Source organism: Parasteatoda tepidariorum, chromosome 2, assembly GCF_982258835.1.
Source record: "Parasteatoda tepidariorum strain Cologne lab strain chromosome 2, Ptep-v5.0, whole genome shotgun sequence".
In the NCBI taxonomy this organism is placed as follows: Eukaryota; Metazoa; Arthropoda; class Arachnida; order Araneae; family Theridiidae; genus Parasteatoda; species Parasteatoda tepidariorum.
In genome coordinates, this window is record NC_141756.1 from 124,040,266 (window position 1) to 124,053,707 (window position 13,442).

General features: G+C 32.1%; 1 protein-coding gene across 3 annotated transcripts in view; it reads right to left on the minus strand.

Annotated features, from left to right (window-relative positions):
* Positions 1-3,686: 3,686 nt before the first annotated feature.
* The window catches only part of LOC147816155 (uncharacterized), a 40,308-nt gene continuing 30,552 nt past the window's right edge, over positions 3,687-13,442 (minus strand). For all 3 annotated transcript variants that reach the window (XR_015431804.1, XR_015431803.1, XM_087158266.1), the window contains one exon: positions 3,687-13,356. The gene's annotated coding sequence lies outside the window, so the exon portion shown is untranslated. The remainder of the gene's footprint in view (positions 13,357-13,442) is intronic.

Genomic DNA, 13,442 nt, shown 5'->3' on the forward strand with positions numbered 1-13,442 from the left:
ATACACATATATATACACATATATATACACATATATATACACATATATATACACATATATATACACATATATATACACATATATATACACATATATATACACATATATATACACATATATATACATACACATATATATACATACACATATATATACATACACATATATATACATACACATACATACACATATATATATACATACATATATATATACATATATATATACATACACATATATATACATATATGGAGAGAGAGAGAGATTAAAAGAAAACAAAAGAAACAATTCAGAGAAAATGAGAATAATAAATTTAGCAATGCGAAACGAGCTCAACAAAGGTATTTCACAAAACATTATAATAATTTTTTAAAAAAAACAAAGAAAAAAGGAGAGAAATAAAACAAAAAACTAAACAAACACTGTGAAAAAGTGAATAAATAAATGGAAATCAATAAAAAGACGGAAAAAAGTATTCTGAATAAACGAAAAACAAACATAATCAAAAAACTGAAAATAACTAGAATAAAATAGAAAAATCATCAGAAAAAAAGAATGAAAAATGCAAAGAAAAACGGAAAACAAACATATTAAAAAATTGAAAAAGTTCAAGGAACAAATAGGAGGTAACGAAAAAATAAGAAACAGAGCACCGCAAACTTTAAAAAAAGGAAAGAACGAAAAAAATAGCATGAGCAAACCGAAAACAGACATAACCTTGAACACCTTTCAAAGAAAACCAAACCAGAATGAAGAAAAAAAACAGAGAACAAAAAATTAAAAACTGAATAAATAACACAAGACGAAAAACAAAGCAATGCGAAGAAAAAAATGAACAAAGACATAACCTTGAACACCTTTCAAAGAAAACCAAACCAGAATGAAGAAAAAAAACTGAGAACAAAAAATTAAAAACTGAATAAATAACACAAGACGGAAAACAAAGCAATGCGAAGAAAAAAATGAACAAAGGAGAAACAAAACACCGGAAACTAATAGGAGACAAACACGATGAAAAAGAATCCGAAACGAACGAGAAAAAAAAAACCCTAAGTAAAATAGCAAAGCCCATTGAAAAACGAAAAAAATAAATAAAGGAACAGAAAAAACAAACAGAATGAATAGGATAAAACAAAGCACCGAGAACAAATACAATAAAAATATACTGTATCAAATAAACATAAAACACACTGAACAAACGACAAGTTGATAAAGCGAAAAACAAAACATCACAACGGAAGATAAACATACTGTAAAGACGAAAAACAAATCAGCAAAGAATATATGGAATAAACCGTGAGAAAATTAAAAACATACCGTAAAGAAAATTAACAACAAAGAAACATAATCAAAGATCCCAATAAAAAACACGAGAGATAAAAAACAAGGTGAAAAGGCAAAAAACAAACCATGAAAAAATGGAAAGCAAAAACACATTAAAAAGACAAAAACAAACTCCTGTAAAAAAACGGGAAAAAAAAAGAAAAAACAAATATATTGAAAAAAAGAAAAATATAATTGTTGTCTTTTGACAAGTGCAGAAAAGTCAAAGTGCAAGTCAAATGTGACAGAAGGCATGGAGCACAGCCCTATTGCACACCTGTTGGTCCGCGGAAGGTATTTTATTTCCCTTCTACCACCCACTGGAAAATCAGTGGAGGCATTCCCCTATCCGCCACCTTGGGGACGCGCTCTCTAGGGGTTACAGGCTCCCCCGAGAGAAAAATATAAAAAACGAGAAACAAAGTATTCTTAACACATATAGGACAAAAAGAAAAGAATAAACAAAAAAGAAGTACTTTAAATAAAGGAAAATAAACTTTTCAAAAGACGAAAAACAAAGAAAGGTGAGCAAAGGAGAAAAAATTATGAATAAATGGAAAACGAAACAAACTCAACAAAGGAAAAATCAACACAATGAAAAGGAGAATGAAAAAAAACATAACAAATAAAAGACAAACACAATGAAAAGAAGGAAAACAAAGCACCTGAAAAAAAAATGTCAGAATGGGAAAACTAAGAATATGCCAGTACACTAGAACAAGAAAATGTTGAAAGAAAAAAAAAAGGAAGAAAATGCAAGAACACTGTACCAAAAAAACAAAATGCTGGAGCACAAGAAAAAAATAAAATTATCACAGAACAACAGAACCAAGAAAATTAACCAAGAGCACTAGAACCTGGAAAACATATGAATAATAAAAATTAACCAAGAAAAAAGGAAAGACAACATTTGAATTGAGGAAAATACATTTATCAGAGGCAGCCAACAGAATTCTTTTAAGAACATGATAAGAACTTTGGAAAACGACCATTTTCCTATCCGATCTTTAATTTACTGTTTAAAATATTTATAAATGTAGTGGGTAAATTTTAATTATATTTCATCAAAATATTAATGCACTATCTTTGCTACCACTGGAAAAATAATTTCCGAAACTACGGAAAATCCGTTAAAGAATTCTCATTAAAATTATTGAGAATATCACCCTTAATATTAGAATACCAATATTTATTTCATACTTTGATTACAAAAAAAAAATATACGATGTATTTTTTCCCTTTTGCTTTTAAATTATATATATGAACATTATTTAAAGTAAATAAATTTTATGCATTGTAAAATTGACATCATATTACAAGGTGAAAAAAAAAAGAAGAAAAAAAAAACTGAACAAGTAACCAAGTGTAGTAAAACCTAGCTACTTTTGAGTTAATCCTCTTTAACTTAAAATAGTTTTCTATTATCGTTACGAGTTTCCCATAAAAAAAATTAGCTTTTTTTACCTTTACCTTTTTTTAACTTACCTTTTTTTAAAAGGAAATTTCCTGTAAATAAGATTTTATAGTATCTACAGTTTTGTTTGGTAATAAAAAGAACGTATTAGGTTCTTTAACGGAAAACATCCTTTTCTGACAACAACGAAACTACTCCATGAATCCATGTTAATTTAGCTATATATTCTTGTTCATTTTAGAGTTGAATCGTATTACTAACACTAGACACTATAGTTTTAACGAGTCCAAGTTATGGCAGCAATTTTAATGATGTATTTTACCGTCAGAATGCTTGCTAATTTACAAGAGTCCTTTGTTAATTGAGCATGCTTTTAAACAAACACGATAATGGGTACTACTTTAAAAAATTTCAAGAATGAACTTAGATTTTAACCAATTAACATAATTTAGCGTTACATATCAAAATTTTTCTGAAATAATAAAAGAGGTAATGAATACGAAATGTTTGCTTTTTTTCCCTGTCAATTTTGTAAGCAGTATTGCGTTGTACTGGATAAAAAGTTTTTAAATCTGATTTAAGAAAACTACACAGTTTAGATTTCTATATTCTACTACAACTCAGAAAACACTTCAGGATATAACAGATAAGCTGGTAGCTATGCTATTTTTAAAGTTGGACTCCAAATATATAAAAACATTAAATGCACATCAATGTCTTTTATACCATGACTTTACTTTAGTTCAACTGTTGCTGGTTGAAATTTTTTAATGAAATAACTTAAAAATTAAATTTAAGAATATCTTAAAAAGCACATCAATGTCTTTTATACCATGACTTTACTTTAGTTCAACTGTTGCTGGTTGAAATTTTTTAATGAAATAACTTAAAAATTAAACTTAAGAATATCTTAAAAATATCAACGATAGACAAAATTAAACAAACAATGTAAACGTGACAAAAATTTATTGTCGTAACAAAATATACCAAATAAGTAATACAAAACATTTTTAAAATGAAAGAAAAACACAACAAAAGTACTTCCTTGGAGTACATACGAAATATAACTAAAAAATCTGAACAAAATTCTGTTTTCAAAATAAAAACATAAAAATATTAAAAATTGTCAAAATTAAACAAACATAACAACACTTTGTTGCCATAAAATAAACCAAATACTAATAAGAAATAAAAAACAATACTTTTTTAAAACAAAATAACAAACGTGCTTCTTTGAAGTGCTCACAAAATATAATTAAATAATTTGTTTAAACAAACTTTTGTTTTCCAAATAAAAACATTTTCTTAAAAAATATCAAAAAGCATAACATGCTCGTTAAACAATAATAAATTACTTCGAATCAATTTTTCAAGAAGTAAATTTAGAATAATGTTAATTTTGATTACCTAATAATCAAAAGTATATATACTTAAAAGCAAAAATAACTACATTTGTTTTCAACCATAAAATGGAAGCAAGTAACATAATTGCAACCAACCAAACATTATTTAATATAAAAATGACTAACTTACTCAGTTAAGAAAATAATGCATTAAACGTAACGTTGAGGATTTTTAGAATTGGATCAGCGTCTGCCGTAGTAAAGATTTTCTAAGATTACGGAAAATTAAAAAATTTATATGTCTCATAGTCTTTATAATTTATCCCATTACCTAAAGGAGGTTTGAAAAATTTAATAAGAAAGGATTCTCCAGCTTTTAAAAAATTGACCGTCTCTTTTGAAATTTAAAGATAAGATTTGTCTTATAAAAAAGAAATATCAGTCTCCAGCTTTTAAAAAATCGACCGTCTCTTTTGAAATTTAAAGATAAGATTTATGTCTTATAAAAAAGAAATATCAGTCTCCAGCTTTTAAAAAATCGAATGCATCTACTGAAATTTGAAGATTAAATTTATGTCTCAAAACCTAACCCTTATTCATGAGTCACATTAGACTGAAAAGTTGGCACTACAAAATGTTATTAAAAAATATAAGTGCCTGAATAAATTTCACATGCCCCATAGCAGTAAAGCCCTCGTAATGTAATTGATATACTACTATAAGAAATCAAAGATCAACCAACACTTACTAGAAGTGCAGATTAAATATAGCTAATTTATTAATAAAGGAACTTTGCCTCATTAAAATAAACTAATATTTAAGTTGTAATACTTAAACCACTTCAGAACAGAAACAAAGCCAAACGAAGCAACTTCATTGAAGCACACGCAAAATACAACTAATTTTTACAACTAATACAACTAATTTAATACATTTATAACAAGCTTTGTTGAAATAAATTTTAGTATGAGTTGACGATTATTTAAGAAACCTATTTTGAATGAAAGGTAATTTTGATTACCTACTAAGCAAGTAGTATATGTAGTTAACTAAATTAGTATGCAAACAATAAAATTAAGGCACTCAGATTATCCTATAAATTATCATAACACTGAAAACATAGATCAAGGAATGCAAAAAGTTGTGGAAATAGGTAATGGAGTAACTCTTGTAGTTCACATTCCATTATTTTTACAGAAAAGAGGTGCAGAGTACCCATAACAAAAAGTATAACAAAAGTACGTATAACAAAAATTACAGCAATCTTTAATTGCCTCACTTCAGATAACGATTTCTAAATAAAGACTTCCATATTAGTATGCAAAGAAGATGCTTAGATTTTGTATTAAAAAGGAAGAACGCCAGGATTATTTAAAAAATGCACAGTCACCTTTAATTGAAAAGAATTACTTTTATCGCTGAGAAGGTAATTTGAATATTTAATGAAAGAAGTTGGTAATTATTATTGAAATCTTACAGCCAAATTTGATTTCCTAACAACAATAAAAAAAACTTATATTGCAGAGAAGAGATGTAGAGTACATATAACAACTAGTATGCATTTCTACAGAAGTTACAGCAATATTTTATTGCCTCATTTCAGATAACGATTTCTAAATAAAGATTTGCATATTAGTATGCAAAGAAGATGCTTAGATTTTGTATTAAAAAGGAAGAACGCCAGGATTATTTAAAAAATGCACAGTCACCTTTAATTGAAAAGAATTACTTTTATCACTGAGAAGGTAATTTGAATATTTAATGAAAGAAGTTGGTAATTATTATTGAAATCTTACAGCCAAATTTGATTTCCTAACAACAATAAAAAAAACTTATATTGCAGAGAAGAGCTGTAGAGTACATATAACAACTAGTATGCATTTCTACAGAAGTTACAGCAATATTTTATTGCCTCATTTCAGATATTGATTTCTAAATAAAGATTTGCATATTAGTATGCAAAGAAGATGCTTAGATTTTGTATTAAAAAGGAAGAACGCCAGGATTATTTAAAAAATGCACAGTCACCTTTAATTGAAAAGAATTACTTTTATCACTGAGAAGGTAATTTGAATATTTAATGAAAGAAGTTGGTAATTATTATTGAAATCTTACAGCCAAATTTGATTTCCTAACAACAATAAAAAAAACTTATATTGCAGAGAAGAGCTGTAGAGTACATATAACAACTAGTATGCATTTCTACAGAAGTTACAGCAATATTTTATTGCCTCATTTCAGATAACGATTTCTAAATAAAGATTTGCATATTAGTATGCAAAGAAGATGCTTAGATTTTGTATTAAAAAGGAAGAACGCCAGGATTATTTAAAAAATGCACAGTCACCTTTAATTGAAAAGAATTACTTTTATCACTGAGAAGGTAATTTGAATATTTAATGAAAGAAGTTGGTAATTATTATTGAAATCTTACAGCCAAATTTGATTTCCTAACAACAATAAAAAAAACTTATATTGCAGAGAAGAGCTGTAGAGTACATATAACAACTAGTATGCATTTCTACAGAAGTTACAGCAATATTTTATTGCCTCATTTCAGATAACGATTTCTAAATAAAGATTTGCATATTAGTATGCAAAGAAGATGCTTAGATTTTGTATTAAAAAGGAAGAACGCCAGGATTATTTAAAAAATGCACAGTCACCTTTAATTGAAAAGAATTACTTTTATCACTGAGAAGGTAATTTGAATATTTAATGAAAGAAGTTGGTAATTATTATTGAAATCTTACAGCCAAATTTGATTTCCTAACAATAAAAAAAACTTATATTGCAGAGAAGAGCTGTAGAGTACATATAACAACTAGTATGCATTTCTACAGAAGTTACAGCAATATTTTATTGCCTCATTTCAGATAACGATTTCTAAATAAAGATTTGCATATTAGTATGCAAAGAAGATGCTTAGATTTTGTATTAAAAAGGAAGAACGCCAGGATTATTTAAAAAATGCACAGTCACCTTTAATTGAAAAGAATTACTTTTATCACTGAGAAGGTAATTTGAATATTTAATGAAAGAAGTTGGTAATTATTATTGAAATCTTACAGCCAAATTTGATTTCCTAACAACAATAAAAAAAACTTATATTGCAGAGAAGAGCTGTAGAGTACATATAACAACTAGTATGCATTTCTACAGAAGTTACAGCAATATTTTATTGCCTCATTTCAGATAACGATTTCTAAATAAAGATTTGCATATTAGTATGCAAAGAAGATGCTTAGATTTTGTATTAAAAAGGAAGAACGCCAGGATTATTTAAAAAATGCACAGTCACCTTTAATTGAAAAGAATTACTTTTATCACTGAGAAGGTAATTTGAATATTTAATGAAAGAAGTTGGTAATTATTATTGAAATCTTACAGCCAAATTTGATTTCCTAACAACAATAAAAAAAACTTATATTGCAGAGAAGAGCTGTAGAGTACATATAACAACTAGTATGCATTTCTACAGAAGTTACAGCAATATTTTATTGCCTCATTTCAGATAACGATTTCTAAATAAAGATTTGCATATTAGTATGCAAAGAAGATGCTTAGATTTTGTATTAAAAAGGAAGAACGCCAGGATTATTTAAAAAATGCACAGTCACCTTTAATTGAAAAGAATTACTTTTATCACTGAGAAGGTAATTTGAATATTTAATGAAAGAAGTTGGTAATTATTATTGAAATCTTACAGCCAAATTTGATTTCCTAACAACAATAAAAAAAACTTATATTGCAGAGAAGAGCTGTAGAGTACATATAACAACTAGTATGCATTTCTACAGAAGTTACAGCAATATTTTATTGCCTCATTTCAGATAACGATTTCTAAATAAAGATTTGCATATTAGTATGCAAAGAAGATGCTTAGATTTTGTATTAAAAAGGAAGAAGGCCAGGATTATTTAAAAAATGCACAGTCACCTTTAATTGAAAAGAATTACTTTTAAGAAGATATTTTGAATATTTAATGAAACAAATTGACCAGGATTATGAAAGAAATCTTATTTTCAAGCATTAAATGAAATTCTCTGCATCTTTAAAAACAAATATTAATTTTTGACTCATAGATGATTTATCACATTAAGAAGGAAAATTCTTATTTTAAATGAATTGTATTTTACCAACTGGTAACCTATCAGTCATCAAAGAGAAATGTTTATTTCAGAAATTTGCTTAAGAGAAAAAATAATTCAGCTATATATTCATATATTCAAAATTTCTTCAACATATTATATCTTGCGTAAATAAACACGCACGATTTGTACATACATTTGGTTGGTCATTTTTTTTTTTTTTTACAAATTAAAAAGCATTGCTGACAAGTTTGTAGACACATAAAACTTTTTCCTAACTTAAAGTATTGTTATTGAAAAGTGTTAATAAGGCAGGACTAGTATTGAATTTTTAAAAATTTGAGGAAATTTATTAAAATAATTTTTTTGGATATCTCACATTGATTTGCAACTAATTATTATGTAGACTTAATTTTGTCGTAACTTCATACATACATTTCTGAGGAACATTTTTTTCTTAACTTAAGATCTGCTAAGTTTCAATTTTCTGTTAATTCCATCTTTTAAATTCTTCCTTAAGCTTTTATCTATTTCCTAATTTCTTCAAATGATGGTGTTTCAAGCACTTCTTTGTTATCAATTTACAACTATATTTTTTAATGTATCGTGTTTTTCTTTACTAAGATTATTAGGATATCAAAGTGTTTATTTCATCTTTTAAAATTCTTTTTCAGCTTTCCATGAGAATGAAAGTGTGCTCGTTCAGCTTCACAGCTTTCCATGTCTAGATTCGGGCTTTCTACCAGTTCAACGTTCCATCTCACTCTTAATTGGGGCTTTTAACCACCTTGCAGATTTCAATCTCAGTCTAAATTGGAGCTTTCTAACGCTTCACATCTTTCCATCTCACTCTCAATTGGGGCTTTCTACCACTTCACAGCTTTCCATGTCTAGATTCGGGCTTTCTACCAGTTCAACGTTCCATCTCACTCTTAATTGGGGCTTTTAACCACCTTGCAGTTTTCAATCTCAGTCTAAATTGAAGCTTTCTAACGCTTCACATCTTTCCATCTCACTCTCAATTGGGGCTTTCTACCACTTCACAGCTTTCCATGTCTAGATTCAGGCTTTCTACCAGTTCAACGTTCCATCTCACTCTTAATTGGGGCTTTTAACCACCTTGCAGTTTTCAATCTCAGTCTAAATTGGAGCTTTCTAACGTTTCACATCTTTCCATCTCACTCTCAATTGGGGCTTTCTACCACTTCACAGCTCTCCATGTCTAGATTCAGGCTTTCTACCAGTTCAACGTTCCATCTCACTCCTAATTGGGGCTTTTAACCACCTTGCAGTTTTCAATCTCAGTCTAAGTTGGAGCTTTCTAACGCTTCACATCTTTCCATCTCACTCTCAAATGGGGCTTTCTAACGCTTCACATTTTTCCATCTCTCTCAAATGGGGCTTTTTACCACTTCACAGCTTTCCATGTCTAGATGCAGGCTTTCTACCAGTTCAACGTTCCATCTCACTCTTAATTGGGGCTTTTAACCACCTTGCAGTTTTCAATCTCAGTCTAAATTGGAGCTTTCTAACGCTTCACATCTTTCCATCTCACTCTCAATTGGGGCTTTCTACCACTTCACAGCTTTCCATGTCTAGATTCGGGCTTTCTACCAGTTCAACGTTCCATCTCACTCTTAATTGGGGCTTTTAACCACCTTGCAGTTTTCAATCTCAGTCTAAATTGAAGCTTTCTAACGCTTCACATCTTTCCATCTCACTCTCAATTGGGGCTTTCTACCACTTCACAGCTTTCCATGTCTAGATTCAGGCTTTCTACCAGTTCAACGTTCCATCTCACTCTTAACTGGGGCTTTTAACCACCTTGCAGTTTTCAATCTCAGTCTAAATTGGAGCTTTCTAACGCTTCACATCTTTCCATCTCACTCTCAATTGGGGCTTTCTACCACTTCACAGCTTTCCATGTCTAGATTCAGGCTTTCTACCAGTTCAACGTTCCATCTCACTCTTAATTGGGGCTTTTAACCACCTTGCAGTTTTCAATCTCAGTCTAAATTGGAGCTTTCTAACGCTTCACATCTTTCCATCTCACTCTCAATTGGGGATTTCTACCACTTCACAGCTTTCCATGTCTAGATTCGGGCTTTCTACCAGTTCAACGTTCCATCTCACTCTTAATTGGGGCTTTTAACCACCTTGCAGTTTTCAATCTCAGTCTAAATTGAAGCTTTCTAACGCTTCACATCTTTCCATCTCACTCTCAATTGGGGCTTTCTACCACTTCACAGCTTTCCATGTCTAGATTCGGGCTTTCTACCAGTTCAACGTTCCATCTCACTCTTAATTGGGGCTTTTAACCACCTTGCAGTTTTCAATCTCAGTCTAAATTGGAGCTTTCTAACGCTTCACATCTTTCCATCTCACTCTCAATTGGGGCTTTCTACCACTTCACAGCTTTCCATGTCTAGATTCGGGCTTTCTACCAGTTCAACGTTCCATCTCACTCTTAATTGGGGCTTTTAACCACCTTGCAGTTTTCAATCTCAGTCTAAATTGAAGCTTTCTAACGCTTCACATCTTTCCATCTCACTCTCAATTGGGGCTTTCTACCACTTCACAGCTTTCCATGTCTAGATTCGGGCTTTCTACCAGTTCAACGTTCCATCTCACTCTTAATTGGGGCTTTTAACCACCTTGCAGTTTTCAATCTCAGTCTAAGTTGGAGCTTTCTAACGCTCCACATCTTTCCATCTCACTCTCAATTGGGGCTTTCTACCACTTCACAGCTTTCCATGTCTAGATTCGGGCTTTCTACCAGTTCAACGTTCCATCTCACTCTTAATTGGGGCTTTTAACCACCTTGCAGTTTTCAATCTCAGTCTAAATTGAAGCTTTCTAACGCTTCACATCTTTCCATCTCACTCTCAATTGGGGCTTTCTACCACTTCACAGCTTTCCATGTCTAGATTCAGGCTTTCTATCAGTTCAACGTTCCATCTCACTCTTAAGTGGGGCTTTTAACCACCTTGCAATTTTCAATCTCAGTCTAAGTTGGAGCTTTCTAACGCTTCACATCTTTCCATCTCACTCTCAATTGGGGCTTTCTACCACTTCACAGCTTTCCATGTCTAGATTCGGGCTTTCTACCAGTTCAACGTTCCATCTCACTCTTAATTGGGGCTTTTAACCACCTTGCAGTTTTCAATCTCAGTCTAAGTTGGAGCTTTCTAACGCTCCACATCTTTCCATCTCACTCTCAATTGGGGCTTTCTACCACTTCACAGCTTTCCATGTCTAGATTCAGGCTTTCTACCAGTTCAACGTTCCATCTCACTCTTAATTGGGGCTTTTAACCACCTTGCAGTTTTCAATCTCAGTCTAAATTGGAGCTTTCTAACGTTTCACATCTTTCCATCTCACTCTCAATTGGGGCTTTCTACCACTTCACAGCTCTCCATGTCTAGATTCAGGCTTTCTACCAGTTCAACGTTCCATCTCACTCCTAATTGGGGCTTTTAACCACCTTGCAGTTTTCAATCTCAGTCTAAGTTGGAGCTTTCTAACGCTTCACATCTTTCCATCTCACTCTCAAATGGGGCTTTCTAACGCTTCACATTTTTCCATCTCTCTCAAATGGGGCTTTTTACCACTTCACAGCTTTCCATGTCTAGATTCAGGCTTTCTACCAGTTCAACATTCCATCTCACTCTTAATTGGGGCTTTTAACCACCTTGCAGTTTTCAATCTCAGTCTAAATTGGAGCTTTCTAACGCTTCACATCTTTCCATCTCACTCTCAATTGGGGCTTTCTACCACTTCACAGCTTTCCATGTCTAGATTCGGGCTTTCTACCAGTTCAACGTTCCATCTCACTCTTAATTGGGGCTTTTAACCACCTTGCAGTTTTCAATCTCAGTCTAAATTGAAGCTTTCTAACGCTTCACATCTTTCCATCTCACTCTCAATTGGGGCTTTCTACCACTTCACAGCTTTCCATGTCTAGATTCGGGCTTTCTACCAGTTCAACGTTCCATCTCACTCTTAACTGGGGCTTTTAACCACCTTGCAGTTTTCAATCTCAGTCTAAATTGGAGCTTTCTAACGCTTCACATCTTTCCATCTCACTCTCAATTGGGGCTTTCTACCACTTCACAGCTTTCCATGTCTAGATTCAGGCTTTCTACCAGTTCAACGTTCCATCTCGCTCTTAATTTGGGCTTTTAACCACCTTGCAGTTTTCAATCTCAGTCTAAATTGGAGCTTTCTAACGCTTCACATCTTTCCATCTCACTCTCAATTGGGGCTTTCTACCACTTCACAGCTTTCCATGTCTAGATTCGGGCTTTCTACCAGTTCAACGTTCCATCTCACTCTTAATTGGGGCTTTTAACCACCTTGCAGTTTTCAATCTCAGTCTAAATTGAAGCTTTCTAACGCTTCACATCTTTCCATCTCACTCTCAATTGGGGCTTTCTACCACTTCACAGCTTTCCATGTCTAGATTCGGGCTTTCTACCAGTTCAACGTTCCATCTCACTCTTAACTGGGGCTTTTAACCACCTTGCAGTTTTCAATCTCAGTCTAAATTGGAGCTTTCTAACGCTTCACATCTTTCCATCTCACTCTCAATTGGGGCTTTCTACCACTTCACAGCTTTCCATGTCTAGATTCGGGCTTTCTACCAGTTCAACGTTCCATCTCACTCTTAATTGGGGCTTTTAACCACCTTGCAGTTTTCAATCTCAGTCTAAATTGGAGCTTTCTAACGCTTCACATCTTTCCATCTCACTCTCAATTGGGGCTTTCTACCACTTCACAGCTTTCCATGTCTAGATTCAGGCTTTCTACCAGTTCAACGTTCCATCTCACTCTTAATTGGGGCTTTTAACCACCTTGCAGTTTTCAATCTCAGTCTAAATTGAAGCTTTCTAACGCTTCACATCTTTCCATCTCACTCTCAATTGGGGCTTTCTACCACTTCACAGCTTTCCATGTCTAGATTCGGGCTTTCTACCAGTTCAACGTTCCATCTCACTCTTAATTGGGGCTTTTAACCACCTTGCAGTTTTCAATCTCAGTCTAAATTGGAGCTTTCTAACGCTTCACATCTTTCCATCTCACTCTCAATTGGGGCTTTCTACCACTTCACAGCTTTCCATGTCTAGATTCGGGCTTTCTACCAGTTCAACGTTCCATCTCACTCTTAATTGGGGCTTTTAACCACCTTGCAGTTTTCAATGTCAGTCTAAATTGGAGCTTTCTAACGCTTCACATCTTTCCATCTCACTCTCAATTGGGGCTTTCTACCAC